The sequence below is a fragment of the Ailuropoda melanoleuca genome, chromosome 6 (genome assembly GCF_002007445.2).
Source record: "Ailuropoda melanoleuca isolate Jingjing chromosome 6, ASM200744v2, whole genome shotgun sequence".
Classification (NCBI taxonomy): Eukaryota; Metazoa; Chordata; class Mammalia; order Carnivora; family Ursidae; genus Ailuropoda; species Ailuropoda melanoleuca.
In genome coordinates this window covers 82,884,661-82,903,148 of record NC_048223.1, presented here as the reverse complement: position 1 = coordinate 82,903,148, position 18,488 = coordinate 82,884,661, and positions in this window count along the sequence as shown.

Genomic DNA, 18,488 nt, shown 5'->3' with positions numbered 1-18,488 from the left:
TAAATTCCAGATTTCTAATGTATTCAGCTCAAAACACTGAGCTTCCAGGAAGGTGAGGGAGTGACCGCAGAGAGATTTCTTACCTACACTTTCATAGACTGTAATTCAGATGGCCGTGCCCTATTATGATGAGTAAGTTCAACAAAACTTGATACTACAATAAGCACAGATAATAAAACTGTCCTTTTGAAAGCCGAAGTCCTATCACAGTGAGATATGTTCTTTGCCTTACTGGAAAGCACAGCCTTAGTCCTTCCAGGAGGAATTATAATTTCTTAATCATGTATGTAAGGAGAGACCCAAAATCACCATAGTGAATAGAGTGGGTAAGAGTGGGGGTCCAGGAAATTAAATGCACGAGGTCGGTGAAGGATACTCCATGGCCACTGACAGATGGCCAACTTTCCTCTTGCCCAGAAAAGGTAGACATTGCTAAAAGCCCTCCAGGGACTCCTCTGCCTCAGAGTTTACCAGGAGGAAGCAGGTGAGCAGATGTTATCACAATAAGCATTCCCCATGGTGGCCGGGACAAAATACTTAAGGAGTCAGAATCACATCACCAGAGGTGATTAAGAAATTCATTGTGAGAAGATGGATGTAACAGCTACTGTAAAGGGCAAGGAAGCAGATTTTTACAGATATTAATGGAAAGACTCTACAGTGTTCTGATGCCCTGATTCCATACAATTTCCAAAACCAGGTCTGCTCAGTCCTTAATGGGCCACAGCCTCCCTAGGACTCGGTTGAAGGCACAGGATAAAACCCTGGCTGTTGGGTCTCTAGACCTATATTGCTTGAATTGTCTTTCTGCAATTTAATTTATGAACACTTCAGCTTTTACCTGTGCAGAATAAGAAGAGTCATGCCCACTTAGCAGGATTATTTTGAGGATGCCTACAATAAATGTAAAAAAAGAATTTAACCTAGTGCCTGGTACATGAGGTGACCTCAGTTGAATCGGCACTAATTTTTTTTATTATTATTCCATCAGTTGTTAGTACCCCCATGTTGACATTTCCGTAACATGCTTGAGATCAATGATCATATTACTTAAACTTGTGCTTTTAAGAATGAACATTTTTTTAAGGACAATCATTACAGTATTTTGAGAGGACTGCCTATGTTTTAGAATAATAGCATTTGTACTTGAGATGATCGTTATAAGAAAAAATTACCAAAATCAAGTTAAAGGAAAAGGAAAGTCCAAGAAATATATGTAGAGAAGAAAAAAATGAGCTGTGTAAATTACTGTCATGCCCAAAACTATCAAAACTGATCTATGGACCTAGTGAACCACTTAGAATAAAAAGCACATAGAGTTTCTGTAAAAAGCATTTCTCTTGATGTGTACATGTATGACTTACCTGGTCTGTGCAGCAAAGTATGGATTTCCTGTGCAATTTGCGCCCCTCTCTCTGGTATATAGCAAGTGGAAAACTGAAAAAGATTCAAGAGACTGTGATTGGTGAAAAAAAAATAAAAGAGAAAAAGACAGAGAAAAAGAAAGAAAGAAAGAAAGAAGAAAGAAAGAAAGAAAGAAAAAGAAAGAAAGAAAAAGAAAGAAAGAAAAGGAATGAAAGAAACAAAAAGAAAAAAGAAAAGAAAAAAGGAGAAAGAAAAGAATCTGGAAAAGCAAAAGTAAAAATCCCCAGGACACAATAATAGAAATGTTTACCTACCTAAAAGGAAAGAAAAGATGCTCCCTCCTGATAGAACTATTTCAGTTGCCCTGAAAGAAGAAACACTGTCCACTCCATGTTCTCATTTTTGTCCCTCAAAAAAACTATGACACCAGGTAGGCTAGTGTTACCTCCATTTTGCAGATGAGGACATAACTGGAGCCTCAGTAAGCTAGGGGATAAAGTGGAAGAGCAAGGTGTGAAGCTCAGACTTTCTGACTACCCTGCTCTGTTTCCACAATCTCCTATGCTACACTCAGAGACTCAATGGATTCTCTTTCTCATGGGAATTTCAGCCCTGAGAGATGCCATTCTCTCTAGCGGGAGAATTAATGATCTCTTCCTCCATCAGGATTCCTTCCCACGTTTGATTCCTCTGCATATTCTCCTTCGCTGAGCCTGGGCTACTGGTTGACCTACTCTGAAAGCGGAAGAGGCACCTGTAAGAAAGGAAGGAGTCAGCACTAGAATGTCATAAGTACTTCTGGGTTTTAATGAGGCAAATAGAAAACCAAGATTCTGAATATCATGACAGTATCACACCACGTTGCCAGAGGGGTTATGAAACATGTAGACGGACTGACACTGTTGTCAAAATAAGCTTAAAAATAGAAAGCATATGCCTATATGTCGATAACAGCTTTGAAATCAGCTTAATCTCAGTGCACAGCCGCAGCCTGTGAAACAGTTTGACCCACATGAATCCTTAGTAAATATTTTTGGGAACTAAATAGCTCTACACCAAGTGGCGTTTTCTAAGATGTCTTTCCCTGCTGTCTGTGCTTCATACGTGCCTGCGTTCAAATCAAGGCCCTGCCATTTCTCAATCTTACTTTATCCACAAATTCTCTTTAGCCACAAATAAAGAGGACCTACCTCATAAGTCATTTACGGGAATAAATAAAAACACGTTCATATAAGGCTTCGATGATGTTGGCATATATAATTACTCATTAAATGTTAGCTATTACTATCAGCTATTCTCATGGATGCCCCGCCCCTGAAATTCTCCTCTCTCTCTCTCTTCAGTTTCACCTATTACATGCCTCACCTGCCAGATCAATCTAATCCCAAATTCTAAGAGCGAACTTGGCCTTGAGTACCACTGCCCATCACCATAGAAGTCAGTGCCACCTGCTGCTAGTTCAGCTGGAACCTTTAGTACCAGTTCCAATGGCTGGAAGTATTCATTCCTAACACCTGTCATGCAAGGTACCATAATCTGGGGGAGAGGGGGCTTGAAATAACAGAAATTTATTCTTTCACAATTTAATAGGCTAGAAGTCTGAAATCCAGGTGTCCGCAGAGCTTGCTCCCTTTGAGACTTTGGGTAGAATCCTTCGTTCTCCCGGCTTCTGGTGGTGGCCATTGATTCATGGTGTTCATTGGCTCATAGACACATCACTCCAATCTCTGTATCTGTGGTCACATGGCCCTCTCCTTTTGTGTCTTTGACTTCACATTGCAGTTTCTTTTTTTAATAAAAATTTCAGTTTTATTGAATTAGGACCCACCCTAATGACTTCATTTTAACTTCATTAAATCTGCAAAGAACCTACTTCCAAATAAGATCACTTTGACAAGTACTGAGGGTACTCCTCTTTTGAGGAGGTCACAATCCAACCTATAAACCAGGCTTTTGCCTTGCTCAGTACTCATGTAGGTAGTGTTTCTTTTTCTTATACCTTCTATGCAACACACATGTAAAAGAGATAGATAATGGTCCCTACTCTCATGGATATACCAGTTCCAGAAGGGAAACAGATATTAAAGAAACAACTAATTAAGTTAGTAACTAACTACAACTGTAATAAGTGTCAACAGTGTTATGAGAGCATATAACAAGGATCCCTAACCTAGTCCTTGGGAAAGTGAAGGCTTCCTGAGAAGGGGAACTGGAAAATGAGCAGAAGCAAGCAAGGCAAACGGTGTTGGGTGGGTTAGGCAGCAATTTAGGAAATAAGTCATGTAGAGTTCCTGAAAGTGGGTCAGTGCAGCTGGAATAGAGAAACAAGACCAGGACACAGAAAGTAACCAAACTTCAAGGCCACAAAATGGCTATATGAAGAACTTGGTCCTAGGAGCAACGGCATCTATGCAAGATTTTTGGTAAAGTATTGTTATCAGGTTGATGTCAATTACTATTTCGGCCAAATCAAACCACTAACAAATTTTCATAGCTTCCTAACCCCATGTATAAGCAGGATTCACAAGAGTGTCTGACAAGCTCTTCCAGATTCTGACCTGATATTGTTTCCTATTTCATTGTTATCTTCATCGTCATTGATGTTGGCTCATTCCGTCCACCCTCCCTTCATTTTTTCTTTCTGGTCTTCTCATTCATATCAGCCAGATTAGAATCACCAGGATACTTTCTGGACCTCAAGTATGAGAAACCATGGAACCTTGACTCAAAGGCCTTTACCTTCCCACGTGACTGACTTCACTGACGGCAACTCAAATGAAAAACCAAGCTAACTGAACTTGGAAATAAGTTCGTACACATACACACACTAACTTGGGGTTAGCCCTTCCCTTGACAGATTGTGAATGTAAAGTATGAAAAACTGGAGAAATTATGTTAAACCTCATGGTTGAATAAGATAAGCTCTCTTTATCTGATTGGAAATATCATGGAATTTTCCCTATGAATTCCGCAAAACTGGTTTGTTTAAAGCTTTTGTAATTTGGTGACACTACGTATACACATTTGTGCCTTGATGTTCACTTTCTTTAAATGTTTATTCTTATTGGCTTGGAAACCTACCAAAGTAAAATCTACTTTATCGGCAACTGTCAGGCTAATGAAAGAGAAATTGGCAGTGATTTATCCAAACATTTGATTCAGTCATTCAGAGATCTGCTAAGTCTTTCAAATGCAATGGAATCATATTAATCTGGATTCCAAAAAAACAGCATAATACTTCATTCCACTCTCCAGTCTCATGCACAGTATTTCTTGTTTAACCAGAATTCATGACTACCAGGGATTTCATTTGAACTTGAGACCACCCGGTACCTCCTGGATTAATGCCTCCTAGCATTAAGCAGGAATATTAAATTAAGGAAAATGCCAGTCTCATAGCTTTACTAAATGTAATTTATAGTTTAACCACCATATTAAATCCTTTCATTGAAATTTGTAAAACAAATGGCAGTATTAGTAATTCCTTTATCAGCTTCTAATTCTCTGCCTACTTAACACCAGTCTCTAACCCAGGGGAAATATAGTTCCCAAATGCAATCCCTGAACTTGGGGAAACGTCATGGCATCTTCACATTGCATGACCTTCATGGTCACTATTTCTGCAAGATAACACATTCAATTTATCATACAAATGAGCTAATTTCTTTTTTGTGGTGCAAATGCGTATTAACAGGGTCTTTTGAGCTTAATACTATCTGGACTTCAGGCTTACATTGTAATCATACATAAAAAAGAACAATAGTTCAAATGGAGCAAGGAACAGGAAAACAATCAAAATGGCAACTAACGTGGTGGAAAGTCAAAAGTGAATGAGAATAGCAAAACCACAGAATAAGAGAGAAGTACAGAGTGGCAGAGACAATAAGGAAAAGCTGGAATTAGCTGAATATCATTATTGTCTGTCTCAATACATCCTTCTCAGTAAAGACAGTTTGTTTTTTATAATTGATGCTTTCCAAATAGAAGTGTGCACTGGGCTTTCTCTGCTACCATGTGCCTATATATTTGACAATGTCTTCCTATCTGGAACAGCAAAACTTGTCTAGATGTTTAAAGGCAAACACATCCTCCTACGTCCTTGAACCTCAAGCCAGAAATGTCAGTTCAGACTCTAAGAGAGAGAGCAGGCAGGATCAGGTCAAGGGAAGGTCCGCCAGCCAGCAGCGTGTGAAGGAAACACCTGCTAGGGAAATGGGTAATGGGAAAAGCCCAAGAAGAATCTCACTTGCTTGAAGGAGCCGGGGCCAGAAAGGAAAAACTGCAGGAGTGGGGGAGGGGAGTCAGGAAGGGAGAGAGCACAGGTTTGACCCTGACCCCTAGATGGTCATCAGGACTTGAACCACCCATCCCCAGGAAATTGCTAAGTGGCATCCACTCCAGTTCACTTTCCGTGAGGGCAGGGGGTGGAAATTCAGGAGCTGACTACACCTGCTGGCTGTCAAGAAGGGGAGGTTCCAGGGCGAGGTGATACTGTCCCAGGCATGGGAGATTCAGGCTTTTTTGCAGAAGGTGGCCAGGGCTTTCCTCCTGTTCCACCTGGCTCATGAGTGAAACAACTTTCCTTCTGCTGGGACTGTACAAACAGAGCTTTCCTGCCCCACAGTGGCATAAAGACTCTCCAGGAGTATTGTGATCAGTTTGTTACCAGTTACTATTTCTGCTGAATCAAACCACTAGCAGAGTCTCAGCTTCAAAAGCCCCATGTGATAAACAGATGCTGGGTCTCTTCACTACAGCTCTCCCAGTGTCCGACCTAGTTTCTTTTCTATTTCATTGCCTTCCACATCATCGTTGGTGTCGGCTTCTTTTCTATCCCACATTCATTGCCTCCCTCTATGTATTCTCATCCCAACAGCCAGACTCAAATCACCAGGACATTACCTGCACCTCAAGTGAGTGAAGATGTGGAGCACTTGACTCAAGTGTACAAAGAAGCAATTCAAACCCCACAGTTATTGCTGGAAAACTAGAGAGCGTGTTTGGAAATGTGCTTGAAATCAGAAGGATCCTACTAGAAGTTCAGTTACACACTTGGAGCAGGGGTGGTGGGGAGAGACAAAGGGAACTGGGGGGGTCGAGAGGTGGGAAGTGGTCATGGGTACACCTGCTGGTTGTCAGACCCCAGCAACCCTTGTGCCTCTTCTGAGTACGCAGTGGCGCTGATGGGAAGTTGCTGGAGCCAGGAGGGCAGGACCCTTCCCACGGCAGCTTGCCCTACTTGCGGCCCCTCACCACCCCACGCTGGGGCTGGGCCTCCCTGAGCAGCATCCCAATGCTACCTAACCTCGTTCCTGGGATTTCTGTAAACCCCATTCCTGCCCGTGCCTCTGTTGAATGCTGAGAAAAACACCCAGATCCTGCAACATCTGTTCAATGCCAAGGGAGAGCCCCGCTCATTGCAGCTGCCACCCTGCTATTCATCCCCCAGGGGATCAGGGCAGCACTCCCTCCCTCCCCAGCCTCCTGCTCCAGCCCCTTGACTTTCTCAAGCTTCCTTCCAGGTCCTACCATATTTAGTCAATGGGAAGACCTTTTAATCTGTAAAAAATAAAAATTAAAAATACAAAAAGCATCTCCTGCTACTAATTTCATCTGACACATTGCTTCCAGCCTCCAATCTGAACGGCATGCTCCCCTGTATCTCAGCCTGAATTTATCTGCAGCTTTCTTTTTTTTTTCTTTCTAGAACTTCTGAGTTCCCCCTCTACTTAATTCCCTTGCATACATACCACTTTCTTCAGATAGAGTTCAAAGTGAGGGCTCCAGGTCCTTGGTAGCATCTGGTTCCACCTGCAGTGTGGCTAATTCTGGCAGCTGAGGGCACCCTCCTCTGACTTAAAACACGGGCATTTCCTTGGTCACTTCAGTCAGGGTCCCTGGAGTAGGGATGGAGGCACGGGTCTTTGCTTCAAATTGATCCTCTGTGTTGGTTTCTTATAGCCTGTCTTTCAAGGGTTTGTGATCACCTTCTTCAGAAGTGAGTTATTATGGCTTGTTTATCCTTTAAGCCCCAACAGCTAGTACAGGGCAACCTTTAAAAATGCTATCAAACTTACGTGAGCTGGTATTCATCAGAGGGCATTTTGATGATCTCCCCCACGCTTCCACCCCAAGAACCATTCTTCCCAGCCCACAGCCAAGAGTTACCCTCAGGCAAAACCTAAGAACATTCTACATTCTCAGAATGAGTTGACTACACACTGAGGGAAGTTCTGAAAAATCCAGAGCAACCCCTGCCTTCTTTCCCATTGAATTCTTGAATCCAAATGACCTGGGGCCCAACCACAAGTTTCCAGAGTTCTCTTCACCATTTCTTGGGTCATGATGTAAAATTAGACACCTAGCAGCTTTTCCTGGTAAGTCAATGTTCCCAAGATCACTTTGCCAATGAGGCGAAACTGGAGCTATGATTGCTTACCTAATTTAGTACATTAGGGAAGGAAGGAAAAAGGAGAAAAATATAGAAAACCCAAGATAAGAGTTGTTTCCAGTGAGAGTTATTTCTGGGTTTTTGTCTGGTTCTATTCTGTTTATTTTCTCCTTTTTGCCATCTTGTTTAACAGAGAAGAACGAAACCATCCCTTCTCAAGATCCCACAATGCAGGGGACCTTGTATTGGTACTTTCCTGAAATGACTTCATTTAGCTTCCCCCGCAAATTTATCTTCCTTGCAAGATAGGCAAGATGGTTAAATTAAGGTGAGTCCAGTGAATGGATTTGCCCAAAATCACACAAGCGGCAGATTCAGAATTCAAATTCGGGTGTCTAGCTCCGTAACTCACGTCCCTTCCTTTACCTCACACCACCTCACAAAGGCTTCACTCTCTTGTAACGCTTCAATCAACACATGGCCATTGCATGACCAGATCAAGAAGGGCAGCACACTGCAGAGAAAGCCCATGGTCCCCACCCTAATCTGGGAAGCCTGGGTTTTTCTTGTTCGGTCCACAGTGTGACCTTGAACTGTTCCTACGGTTTGGCTATCTCTCTCATTACACCTAAAAAAAACTCATTTCAATAACTGGATTGTCTCTAATGCCTTTTTGACTCTACCATCCTATGATTCCTTTATATAAGTAGGTGAGACTATTTGAATAAATTAATATATTGGAAATCAAGACGCAATTCTTTCTAACGCATCCCATAATGTCCCTCCCTTGGAAAACTCAATTTCCAGGCACCAGTGTTGTCATCACCATAGACATTACTGCTCTGACAATGCCATTTCATTCACCTTTAGAATTTAAAACCCGCCCACCACGAGTGCATTTCAAAAATCACTCACAGGCAAAGGTTAAAAAGTAGCCCCTGCATATAATGAATTTCTGAAGAGTATTCAATACCTGATCCTACTAATACAGGCGCTGCTTCTCAACAATAAAGGGACGAGAATAATTGGAAGCAGAGCCCTTAAAACACACACCACACATTCATCCTTCGTCTTTGCAACGGTCCTACTGCAATTGAACAGGAGCTTCTCATGCTTAAAGGAAACCCATTTAGCCTCTTCATTCAGACCTGATCTGAAGGAGAGGACACAATTAACAGCTGTTTTGGTGCCAGCCAGAGCCCTCACTTGAGATCCTCCTCGCTAAGGTACACAGGTGCCCTGTGGGCCATACATTGTGAAGGAGGAAATTTGGGGCAGCTGTTTTTCTTTTACCTGCCATCCCACGGTAAATTGAGCCATTTTCAATTCTTTTTAGTCCTGAGTTTCGATGGCATTAGCATCTTCTATCTCTATGTGTATAATCATCTTTGACGAAATTTCCAGAGAAGATCATTTCACTGCCGTTCTTACAGTGTTTTCTCTGGAGATACTGTTGAAGAAATTGATGCTCCAAAAGGAGGAAAGAGAAACTATACCTTGAATGTGATAAAATTTGCATTAAATGCACACACACGCACACACACAAATGCACAACAATGCTATATGACTACTCTATAGCCATATTTATAAATAAAAATTCATTGAAATATATCTGGAAGGAGATACAACACACTGATCCCTGTAGTTCCTTCAAAGGAGCGAAGTAAGTAGCTGGGGCATGGGTAGAGGGTACAGGAAAGAAAGGGATATTAGCATGCTCTCCAATGTCTTCACATTTTACCAAAAATGAAAAAAGAAAAATTAACCCTAAAATAAAATAATTAAGTTTGAAGAAAATGAAAAGCATGTGCTAGTCTCCTTTCCTCACCATAGTTAGGATGGTTCTTTGATTTCTGCAGCCCTGATGCCCACGGAGAAGTTTGCTCAGCTGTCTGTCATTTGGGGCATGGGGTCATCTTCCTCCCACCCTCTGCCAGGAAAGTCAGACTGGCAACTTTAAAGAAAGTCCAACGACAATCTTACTTCACACCCAGTATAATAAAACATAAAAAGACAGATTCAGAAATGATTTGGGCAGAAGTCATGGAGTGCCTTATTCTCACCACCCTGTCCTTGGTCCTGTGTCCAGGTGGAGGACCTCTTACCTGGGCATCTGGGTTTCCTGCAGATGCCTGTGTTCCCTTCATCACGTTCAATACTCTCTCTGACCCTTGTACCCCAATGCTAGTCTTTTTAACCCTTCCTAACCCCATGAAGTACATAGTGCCACTCAATATGGGGTAGTGGCCATTCCCTCGGCCACGTCTCCCAGTTTTGCAACTCAGTAGACCCTTTTAGCTCAAAGTGCCGATACGGTAAACAAGTATATCGCAATTCTACAGTGCTCATCACAGCTAATGGGGAAATATTGAACGTATTCTTCCTGAGTTTAGAAAGAAGACTAAATTGTCCCTTATTATCAATTCTATTCAGTATCATGCTGCGGTCATAGCTAGGGAAGTAAAGCAAGAATAAAATTAAAACACACACACACACACACACACCCAAAATAATCCAATTTAAAGATGGGCAGAGGACCTGAATAGACATTTTTCCAAAGATGTACAAATGGCCAGAGACATGTGAAAAGATGCTCAACATTACTAATTCTCAATGCAAATCAAAACCACAGTGAAATACCACTTCACACCTGTCAGAATGGCTCAGATCAAAAACACAAGCAACAAGTGTTGGGGAGGAGGTGGAGAAAAAGGAACCTGTGTGCTCTGTTGGGGGGAATGCAGACTGGTGCAGCCACTGTGGAAGGCAGTACAGAGGTTCCTCAAAAAATTAACAATAGGGACTCCTGGGTGGCTCAGTCGTTAAGCACCTGCCTTCGGCTCAGGTCATGATCCTAGCATCCTGGGATGGAGCCCCTCATCGGGCTCACTGCTCAGCGGGAAGCCTGCTTCTCCCTCTTCCTCTCCCCTTGTTTGTGTTCCCTCTCTCGCTGCCTCCCTCTGTCAAATAAATAAATAAAATCTTTAAAAAAATTAAAAATAGAATTACCATATGATCCAGTAATTTCACTACTGAGTATTTATCCAAAGAAAACAAAAACACTAATTCAAAAAGATATATGCACCCCTATATTTACTGCAGCATTATTTACAATAACTAAGATATGGAAGCAACCCACATGTCCATTCATAGATGAATAGATTAAGAAGACAAACAGAAAAACAGACTCTTAAATACAGAAAACAAACTGGTGGTTGTCAGAGGGGAGGTGGGTGGGGGATGGGTGAAATAGCTAAAGGGGTTTAAGAGGACACTTATCGTGATGAGCACCGAGTAATGTATAACATTGTTGAATCACTATATTGTATACCTGAAACTAACGTAACACTGTATGTTAATTATACTTAAGTTAAAAAAAAGGAATAAAAATTAAACCATAAAGATTTTTTAAAAATAAATCTGTGATTATCTAAGATGATATGATATTGTATGTACACTAATCTAGAAACTAATCTAATCTACAGATGCATTATTGACATTAGATGTTAGCAGTGGTTCTAGATATGAAATCAGCAGACAGAAAGAGTTACATTTCCATATAGCAATGAAAAAGATATTATAAATATTTTTAAAGGTACCATTTACATTAGAATCAAAACTATAAGACACCTAGGGAAAAATTTTAACAAGATTTTATACACCCAAGGAGAGAACTACAAACAGAAAATGAAGAACATTTATTATTTTTAAGTGATCTATAGGGTAACTGTGGCTATGTAATGTTTAAGAAAAAGAGGTTTCAGGGGTGAAAATGAAAATAATATTCTTAAAATAATAGGAATGTTATGGGAATCATCTACTGGCTAAATTTGATACAGTTTTTGCAAAAGCATCTCCAAAATTTCAAGTGAAAAAAACAAACACAAGCTATTTACCTAACACAGTTTGTGAACAATTAGTAAATAATGGAAAATCTGTATAAAATAAAGTGATAAGCCAACAAGACAGACAGAAAAGACATCTACGTTATTGTATATTTGTTACCATATGGCGTAAATATAAATCAGCTGGGGATTGTTTAAATTCTAATTATTTAAGTACAAATTGTATAACAACAAACAAACTCTGAGCGTCGTTTCTAACTTTTCCATCAGTTGAAAAGCTTCCATCTGTAAGTTTATTCAACAACGTGAAACGAGTTCTATACAAGTGTAACCTGCTGTGGACTAATAGTCACAGGCAAATACATCGTAACACAGGCAACAGGGCTGAAACCCCTTCGTATGTCTGTGGGCAGCTCATTCCCTGCTGCCTCCACAGTCCCGGCTATGGTTGACCACACTGGTATTTCGCCAACAGCTCCTGTTTCTTTTCAGATGGTCTTTTATGTGGAGTATTTTAAATATGGGTGCCAAGGTGCTGTTTCCTTTAAATAATCTAAGAAATGTAATGAGATGCCTTGCGCATTATAAACCTGTTAAATCTTGCAACAGGAGTGGAGTGTCATTTTAAAGATTTGAATATAGATTTTCAAAGATGTAGCAGAGAAACCCAAATGCAAAGGAGACGCTGAAGAGTTTGTTCGATGTTGGTGAAGTCCAAATGTACTATTTTAACCACAATTTGGGAAAGTATTTTGGAATGTTTCAACAAAACAAGTGATAAAGAGAGGTGCCTGGGTGGCTCAGTTGGTTAAATGTCTGTCTTGAGCTGGTCCTGGGATAGAGCCCTGCTCAGCGGGGAGCCTGCTTCTCCCTCTGCCCGTCATGCTCTCTCTCTCTCTCTCAAATAAATAAATAGCTCTCTCAAATAAATAAAATCTTTTAAAAAAATAAGAAAAAAAAACACGTGATAAAGAATCCTGTGTTAGAGCCCAAAATGGCTACTTCTTGTCATCTTTAGATTTATTTAAAAAGAACTGAAAGGAAATTTTGATAAAGTATTAATGAAATATACAACAAAGGTGATAAAGATGAATGAAGGAATCAACAAAAATGATTCTTAAATTATACATGAAGAAACAAAGAGTAGCAAAAAATGTTTTAGATTATACCAAGAGCAGTAAATGACTAAGGGAAAGACAGAAATTTCAGATAAAAGTAAGGAATGGATTCTTGGATAGCTTGAAAATGAAATTAATAAATAAGTGAAATATCTGAACCCATATTAAATGATTTAAATTTCTTACAATTTGATGCAAAATACTGAAATCAACTAAGGTAATATAAAACTAATAATACGCCTCTACAATCTAACATCAGCAATAACTGACTAATGGACCATTAATTTAAAGAGTATTTGAGATTAGTCACTTCACAAGAAAATTTGAATTGCTCTGAGATTTTATAGCTTATATATGTAAAAAAAAAACTTGGGAGATGTCCCAAAATGTCCCAAATTTGATAACAATCCTAAAAACGTACATGACGTTACCCGTAACTAGGTATGAAACCTAAAGAAGTTTTTCCAAGCCATCAGTAATAAAATAAATTTCTATCACCCATGCTAGAGTACAGACTAAATCATATTTATGTTCTCTATATAAAATAATTGTCATAAAAAGAGGCTATCAAAGCAGCCCAAAAATGTAGGGAGATAAAAGGGTTCTATTGAGGTCAGGTCTTTAATAAATAAAAAAATCTTATTTTTCTAAACTTTATGACTTTTGTGATATCGGTCAGCTTTTTAAATCTGGAATTTATTGCAACTCATTTTCTTTTCCAAATGAGTACTCAATGTTTGTACCTAATTATGTATTTTAATTGTGTTTTTTTTTCTCTCAATGAACAGCCCGCCCCAAACTGTAAAAGCGTTAGTCCCCGCAAAACCTAGACCCACCCACCCCCAGGTGAAGTAAAAGTTGGAACTTCGAATCCCAGTAGCAGCAGGTGTGTGGTGACAATTCCCTAGGGTTTTTTTTTAACCTCTTCGCCCCTGGAAACCAAGACACAGGTCCTATAGTCCCCTGGGAGGAAGGGTGGCATATTTCTGGTTCACTCATTCTGAGGGTGTAGCATTTTAGAGTCCTAGCTTTCTGGTAGATGGTCTCCTCTTAGACTGTCCAACATGTGGTCACTGGGCTTCTCTCTCTCCCACTCAGCAAGTTCCAAAAACTATCACTTTGCCAAATTCAGCAAAAGCAGCAGACCAGGAGCTAGGAGCTTTGGTGCTCTGCTGACCTCCCGAGGTTGCCACCACGAACGAGACTTGGACCTAGCAATCCTTTACTATCTTGTCCCTCTTAGCTGGCTTTAAAATGTTTTGGGTTTTTTTTTTTACATTTTTTATCTTGGATTTCTAATTTTTTTCAGTGGGTGGTCGGTCTGAATTATTAGCAAGCCATAGCCCTAAACACAGAACGTTACTTACCCATTTTATGCCAGATTTAGAAAAGTCCTATATTGTCAGACATACTTCTGTTTAAATAATAATAATAATAATAATAATGTTTATTTAGATCTCACATAAATTTTTATAAAAAACACCTACAATTATTTTAAGCAAATAAATCAAATGAATGTCCTCACACACTCCTAATTCTATGCTTTTTTCACATTTTTAAAGTCATAGGCTAGCTAACATTTTGAATTATGCTTTCTTTTTTGCTTTTGCTCTCACCGTTTTATCATAAGCATTTTCTCACATCATTAAAAATGCTTGATGAACATTTTGGTTGGCTATGTAATAAAAGTATATGTGCCCCTCTAAATTATACAGTACTAATATGTGCAATTCAGTTAATTAAAGAATAGGATCTGAGAATAAATAAAACATATGTATGCTACATCTAGACTTTCATGCCATGAAGTTCAACACTATGGGGCAGGTTCACGGCCCAGACTCAAATGCTTCTTAGGGGAACTTGGTTTGAGGACAGTGCCCTTCTTACTGCCTCTCGGAGACCATGCAGCTTCGAACTGAGCAGGTCCCAGTGGGCAGAGAAAATGAGTTTGCATTTCCTGATTTGCTAGACCCAGCCAGCTCGGAGGGCACGTCTGGACAAGTGACAAATGAGGTGACGCTTGAACAATCAGAATTGTTTCCTCAAAAATACACACTTCTTTAAAGGTCCCTTTTCTTTGAAGAATTCCTGCCATGTCTATTCTAATATAGAAATACAGGTTTGGGTTTTGGAAAGAAAACAAAGCATAAGTGTTTCCCTCCCACCGTTTCCAAATCCCACTGAAATGAGCAAAAATGTACAGAAGGGAATAAACCTGTTCCCCTCTGATTAAAAAAAAAATGGGAAAAAATTGGAACCCATGAGTTGGCCCAGACATTTTGATGAATTTCTACAGGCAAGAAGGGGAGAGGAGGGTGTCAACAGACTGCAGGAAGCTACAGGCAGGACACACAGAAAAAGCCATAGGGACTCAGGGGCTATTTCACTGGCAACACCTCGAAGCGTCCAACCTGTGATCAAGATAAATAGAGGAGGGTGTAGGGACACCTAGAAGTATCTCCTGTACCCCCACACATAGACAGACTGGCAATAGTTAATATCTGCGCCCACACTGAAGTCTAAAATCTTTTCTTTAATGAAATCACATGATCTGCCTAGAGATAGCCAGTGGTGGGGGTGTGGTGTTGACGCCACAGGGTGAAGCCCTGTTGGTTTTGTCCCTGGGGGTAGGAGGAAGCCTGCCTACCTGCTCCCTGTACATACAACCTGAAATAAAATGCACTGGTTGGTATCCCCTCACACAGGTACAGAGACCTTCTGTCTGATTAGCTATTGCTGCTTAACCCAAAACGTGGAGATTTAACATATCAACCATTTTATTATGTCTCACAATAACTGGCTCCCTAATTCAGACAGGACTCAACTGGACAATTTTTCTGATGTGACAGATATTGTGACATAAGTTGAGGTCACTTGTTGGTATCCACAATGAGGATGGCTGGTCCAGAGGGCTGAAGAGGGCTTTGCTCATGTCTGGCATAGCTAGAAGTCTAGGCTCCACTGGGATATGTCCTCTGGTGTGCCTACACATAACCTTTCCAATATGGAGGTCTCAAAGTAGTTGGGCGTCTTATATGGTTACTCACAGATCCCAGAGAGTATGTTCCAACAGACAGAAAGAGGAAGCCTCCAGTGTCTGAATCTAATCTAATCATCAAATTCTATTAAGCAAGCAGTCAGTGAGCTCCTCCAGATTCAAGGGGAAAGGACCATACAAGCAAAATAAATCTCTAAACTGATACTCCATAAGAAGGTGATTTGAGTTATAAAGAAAAAGCAGTTAAAGGGAGTGGAAAGTGTTAGGAAGGTGGGAGAATACTATTTATATAGGACGGTCATGGAAGTCTCCACTGCTTACATGACTTTTGAGGGGAGACATTAAGGAAGTAAGGGGACAGCCAGGTGGATTTTGGCTTTTACTCTGAGTACAACAGGAAATTTTGAGAGGATTTTTAGCAGAGGACAAATATGATCAGACTTAGATTTTGAAGACATAATCTTAGTGCTGCATGAATAATCAAAGGGGAGCTGAAGGGGAAAGAAGGGATACTAAAGTAGGGATAGCCTACTCAAGATATTGTAGTGGTTCAGACCAAGATCATAGAGCAATGGATGTATGGAGTGGCCAATTCTGTAAAGATACTCTGTGGATACAGACATACTTACAAAATATCTTTTGGGGCTCCTGGAACCAATTCCAGTGTGTGTGTGTGTGTGTGTGTGTGTGTGTGTTTAGAGGCTTCCACATACCAACAAGCAATTCTGACACAAAAGGCTCAGTCTCACAAGACCGCCCTCCACTTCAGATGCCAATCACAAACCCAGCTTGTCACCTGGGCTTCTGACTGACTGGCTGTAAATCAGAGGTTCCCAGACCCATTCCTTGGGTTTGATTAATTTGCTAGGACAGCTCACAGGAGTCAGGAAACCCATTTATTCACTATATTACTGATTTATGACGAAGGATATTAAAGCCAGATGAACAGATCCATAGGGGAAGTTCCCCAACAAAGGAGCTTCTGTCTTCATGGAGCTTGGGGCCCCGCATGGTGACACATGGATGTGTTCTAGTTCACCAACCTGGAAGTTCTCCAAACCCCATCCTTTTGGGTTTTTATGGAGGCATGAGTTTTACATAGGCATGACTGATTAAATCACGGGCCATTAGTGATTGAACAAATCTCCAGGCTAGCTCCCCTCCCAGAAGTCAGAGGGTGGGACTGAAAGTTCTACTCCTCTAATCACCAAGATTGGCTCCCCAGGCAACCAGCCCCCATCCTTAGGTGAGTTCTGAAAGTCACCTCATTAACATAACAAATAACACCTTTTTTATTCTCATCACTTAAAAAATTCCAAGGGTTTTACTTCTGTGCCCAAAGCAGAGATAAAGAATAAATATATATTTCTTATTATAAACATAAATCACAAAACATATTCTCAATGAATTCATTTTTTCATCATATATATCATAACAAATCTATAGTTTATGAACTATTGGTACTAATAACCAATATTTCTTTTTTATTGAAGTATAACTTACATACATTAAAGTGGTCAAGTCTTAATTGAATCATCTGATTAATTTTCACATTTGTGTATACCGTTGTAACCTCCTTGAATCCCTCCTCTCCCTTCTCTGTCAATATTCTCCCCAGAGATAACCACTCTTCCAGCCTCTCTCACTATAAATTTGTCTGTTTATGCACTTCATACAAATGGAATAATATAAAATGTATCCTTTTATGCCTGGCATATTTCACTTAGTATTATATCAGTAAGACTAATCCATGTTGTTCACATACACAGTGAGTTCATTCCTTTTCACTGAATACAGCATGATTTATTTATAAAGATAGCTGATAGTTATTTGCTGATGGTTTGGAAATGGAGTTTGAAAGAAATATAGGAATCATTTTTTTAGCCTGAGCTTCTAGACGTCTTGGAATTATCATGGGGAAGCTGTAGAAGGCGCAATTCTAGTTCAGTGGGGATGGGAAACGGTTCTGTCTGGGTCACATAAGACACACCTGTTAGATATCTAGTGGCGAGACTAAGGGCACAGTTGGATATGTTAAGTCTGAATTTATGAGAGAAGTCAGAGCTGAAGAAATGACTTTGGGAGTCATGAGTGTATGTAGATGTTATTGAAGACCTTGGGACTGGTAAGATCAATGAGAGAATGAAGATGGCTATCCAAGAAAGTAAGCTGAGGGCTGAGCTCCAAGCAATGTTGAGAGCTCAGGGAAAAGGATGAACACGTAAAGGAAACAGAAAAAGCATAGACAACGAGGGAGGAAAAGAACCAAGAGCTGTCCTAGAAGGAAAGTAGGAAAGCATTCCAGCATTTCAGGGCGTGAACTGTTGCAAAGGCTACTGAGGGCCGAGGAGAGTGGGATTGACTCGTGGAGGCTGCTGCTTTGAAGGGCTGGAGAAAAAGCCTGATTGGATTCCTGTGGAAACATCTGCTGGTTTCCATCCAACAACCATGCACTCACTGTTCTTTAGGAACAAGAACTCTGGTTTTATTTGGGCTAAAATGCACTCAACTGTGTTTTCTAATCTTCCTTTCATCCTGGTGTGGCCATATAGGACAAGTAAGTAGAAGCGTGTGTGGGATTTCTGGAAAGCCGGCTGAAAGGGGAGTTGATTGAGCCAGGAGGCACCCTTTGCCCTTCTGTACTTGTCAGATTTTCACTGTGATAGTTCTATGAAACAAACCCAAAAATATTTCAATGACCCACAACATGCATTCTATTTCATGCTTCTGGATCAGTACTGTGGCTGATCTGAGCTGAGCTCACTGGACTT